Genomic DNA, 4,282 nt, shown 5'->3' with positions numbered 1-4,282 from the left:
GTATTATTAATAATATCAAGAAAAGGCTTTGTGTTAAAAGATGAAGTGACTCAATTATTTCTCTCAATAAGAAAGATGGACAAATGGCAGTAACTTGTAATAATCTCCTATTGGCTACTTCAATCGGACAAACGCAGGTCCTACTAAGTGCCTGGCGTGCTTGCTGCTGGTACTACCTCTGGGTAGAACTTCAATAGAGACTCCTGCGTACTTAAAATGAATTGAATAATCCTAGAAATGTTAGCACATTTTTCTCTTTTCTGACAGTGCCAAGCGCTATAAGTAATAACCAGATTTAAACAGAAAAAGCACTCTTTACCTGCATCAATCTTCCCAAGAAAAAACACGCAGACACACATACCATGCACACATGATCCGCGTCAGCTGTATCCCTTGAATGATAAAGGACAATGACTTATTACCAAATATCCTAATAGTCCAAAGCATCAGACAAGTAATTAATCTTATCTTGGTGCTATTTTATAAGAGTCTGCACTTAGTAAGGTACAGCGATCCACATATGTATAAATAAAGGGAAAGAAAAGACTTTTGAACTTAAAAAGTAAATACAATATTTGGTGGTAAAGGTACCTATTAAAAACCATAGCGGAAGTCCAGAAATGAGAATGGAAAAAGTCTATTTCCCCTCGAGGAGTGCAAGTATGAAAATCTGATAGCTAATGAAAGTCACCTATAAAATAAAGGAATATGATGAAAGAGGCAAGTTTCTAAATAAATACATGTACAATGTAGGTTGTTTTACATTAATAATGACTCAAAATGCCTAAAACTCTCAGGGTGCAATCTTTAGAAATTCCATTCTGGGTTTCAGTCCGAAAAAAGGAAAAAAAACCCAAAAAACATACTAAGAAGATTTCAGAATTCTATATCAAAATGATCCACTTCCCCAATGTATATCCTTTTCATATGAGACTTTATGGCCCAATGTCAATACCATTTAAATTTTATGAATTCATCTTTTCTACTCTACATGGGGCCAAAAGATAACAACCTAGGCCTCCAAGCTTTTATGCCATTGATCATATTAGAAACTATAAATTTAGGTATGAAATGTGACCATCTATAGATGCCAAGTAAACTTCATTAAGTTAAAACCAAAACTTGTTGCTTCACATGATTAAAAGAAGTCTATATCCACATAACAGAGTGAATAAAATAACTATAAAACAAAATATATTGAGACCTGTCGAAAATTACATAACTTTCACCCAATTTGCCCACATGTCCCCAATTTGCTTTGGCATACATTAGTCTTTCATGGTTTTTTTTTGCATGTGATTGTCACTAAAAGTCCACACATTTTTTGATTAAGTGATACAAATTAGAACAGTGCTTTCAGATTTCACAAAAGCTAGAAACAAGGTAACAGCTTGCTACACAGAAGAAAAAAAAAAGATTTCCTTGCAGCGTAAACAGAGATACAGGCTGGTAAGGAAAACAAAATCAGCAGCTCCAAGGATATTGGATTTGAGGGAAAAAACCTACCGATGGCTCACAAGTCCTAAAAGGGCAGCTATTATGGATACAGAAATATTACAAGGCCTACGTGTGCAACGTGGCTGAACGTATGCTGATAAGTTCTGCTTATATGATGGAGAGCCTGAATCCGAAAATAAAGTCCAAGTGTTATTTTTGCATCGCTCAACATAGTATAGCGTTCATTTTTGAAAACAAGTAAGGGTGTTCGTTTCTCCTCCTAATTCCTGGGCCTCCATACAAAACAAGGATTTATGACCATGCACAATTTATCTATTACTCTCATTAAGACCCAACAGAAAAACCAATACTTTTCATGAAGTGTGGGTGAGGCAGTAGAGAAAATTTTTAGAATGCACTTATCCAGACCAAACTTAAAGTTTAAGTCACAAGTATTATAAGTTGATGAGGTCTTGTCAGTGTTGTCTTATTAACCCATGTCTGGCATTACCATCTTAGCAGCCTTATGTACCTGGAAAGTTTGCAAGAAAGACGACAACGATTCTACTTAGGGAGTACCTTCAGTTGAGAATGAAATGAAAGGCTGAAAGGTAGGTATTAGATATGCTGATATAAACTTTATCTGACTTTAGACNTTTTTGGTACCCCTGATATTTACTTTTCTTTATTTCAGTTTCTCTTTCTATCCTCCCCACTTTATGTTATTTGATGCAAGATTTACTACTGCTTTCCTGCCACATTGCTTTTACTTTGTTTCTATTTCAGTTTGCTAGAAGATTTACTCTGTAAGTATTCATAATATCAAGATCATACAAAACATTTAAAAACTGCAAGAATCTAAACAACCTGTTCATTAACCATGTGAAAAAAATTAGTTTAAAGGAAAAGTAGTATATTAAATTCTCACTCTCTAATAGGTCACAAAAGTGTGTACTCAAACTCAAAATAAAACGAGATCTCTTTCATGCACATAGGAACAGTCCAAATAGAACTGGTGAGAAGCTCCATTTTATATGCGTGTATACAAAAACATTTTTAAGCTTTCAAAGACATACAGAAACTAACATTCTTCTAGGAAGCCATTTCATGTGGGCTAATTTTAAGGAATACATTAGACTCATCGTCTAATTAGTAGGCTTCCATTTCTAAAAATAAAAAATAAAAAAATTATGTGATAAAGTCCTTTAAAGACATTTTGGTCTCATATGTAGGTTAGACATCTTGGGATAATCTTGTTACCAATAATAATTTACCTTGGAAAACTCCTCATTATAGATTGTACAGAGGTAAATTTAAGCCTAACTTAGGTCATTCCATCACAGCCTAAAAGTATAATCAAATACCCTATGCTTTATACAGAGAAAATGGCTATTACCTACTCAGAAGTATCACTACTAAGTAAACTCATTTAAAAATATCAGACTACTGCTATGAAGGGATATTTCCTCAGAGAAAATTGGGAAATGAGCCATTTCCTGACAATTTGTTTTCTTAATAAATAAATCAATAAACTGCTACCCCATCTCTTTACTTAATACCTTTTTCAACTGAAACTAAAGTTGTCTCTTGTTTAGAAATTTTAAAACCAAGGATCCTTTTGGAATAGGTTTTTGCTGATTATTAGCATTTCATGATGTTGAAGACCATTTAGAAGAATTAATGGAAATTACTACTATTTGCTCAAAACGATCATCTTCAACAGATTTCTTTTTAAAGGGGATGACTATCTTGGCACTGAAATAAGGTCTACTGTGCAAGAAAAAGATTCACACACCATCAAAAGAAACGTGGATTTTCTTTTAGCAGGTGCTGTGTTCAGTATACATTAGCTGACTTGAAGAATAGTAATAATGGGTTTTCCCCCAGAGAACCACAGATGACCAAGGACCTCGGTCACTTACCTTACGGAAGAATGTCCCTTCTCCTGATAGGTGGATTGCCTAATAACCATGGTGCACATACAGCATTGTGGGGGGAGGACTCAGAGTGTATCCAGATTATGGCACGTATCAGCTTTCTTACCCTAAAAACAAATGAAATAACAACCATGGGAAAACACCTAAAAATAATAAAGAATCGTACAGAATCATAGCTGCCTGCGCAGTCTACCGTTTTTTTTTTTAGGTTCTCACAAAACCCTGCTATTGTGTCCATTTTTAGGGAGGAGCTAACTGAGGTCCAGAGAGGTTCAACGAAGTAACAAGGTCACAGGGCGAGTGAGTGAAAAAACAGGGCTGTGAACTCAGTCCAGGTGGCTCTAGGATAAATGGTCCAAATTCTCCTTCCCAGACAAGGCTTGGTTTTGAGCAGAGGATGTCTCACCTGGCTCCCTCTTCTCTTTGGAGATGTCTCCTGAGTCTCCTTGGTTCCTACCTGCCAAGATGGGTCTGGAATCTGATGGTGGGTGTGTAGCAAAGACCATCTCTTTGAGGAAATCCATTTTCTTTGATAACTAACTTCAAAATGCCACGAAGTGACTATATAGTCTACCTTTGGATGAGGTTAAATTTCAGCACTTTGCAACATACTTACACGGCAAAGGAAGAACTCAGATCAAGTCTTAGAGAAAGTGATCTTGATACTTACCTTCACCTCCAAGGTATAAAATAGGATCAATTTTCGGGAATTTTTTTTTTTTCTAAAAGTAGTTTTTTTGGGGGGAAGAAAAGAACTCACACATTTGGAATTTGGATGCAAACACAAATTCTCCATTTTGCTCTATTCAGAATATATTTTCAGACTTGCTTCATTTGAATTACTTTTTAATTGACACTGTCAATCACTTGCTTTTTCTAAACAGGACTGAGAAAATATGTGCATTTAA

At 35.3% G+C, this 4,282-nt stretch overlaps 1 protein-coding gene across 1 annotated transcript in view; it reads right to left on the bottom strand.

Annotated features, from left to right (window-relative positions):
* The window catches only part of ASB7 (ankyrin repeat and SOCS box containing 7), a 42,384-nt gene extending 38,907 nt beyond the window's left edge, over positions 1–3,477 (bottom strand). Inside the window, exon 1 of the mRNA XM_019637834.1 lies at positions 3,360–3,477. The gene's annotated coding sequence lies outside the window, so the exon portion shown is untranslated. The remainder of the gene's footprint in view (positions 1–3,359) is intronic.
* Between the last annotated feature and the right edge of the window lie 805 nt (positions 3,478–4,282).

Source organism: Hipposideros armiger, unplaced genomic scaffold (genome assembly GCF_001890085.2).
Source record: "Hipposideros armiger isolate ML-2016 unplaced genomic scaffold, ASM189008v1 scaffold_35, whole genome shotgun sequence".
NCBI classification, from domain to species: Eukaryota; Metazoa; Chordata; class Mammalia; order Chiroptera; family Hipposideridae; genus Hipposideros; species Hipposideros armiger.
This window is presented reverse-complemented; position numbering and strand designations above follow the sequence as displayed.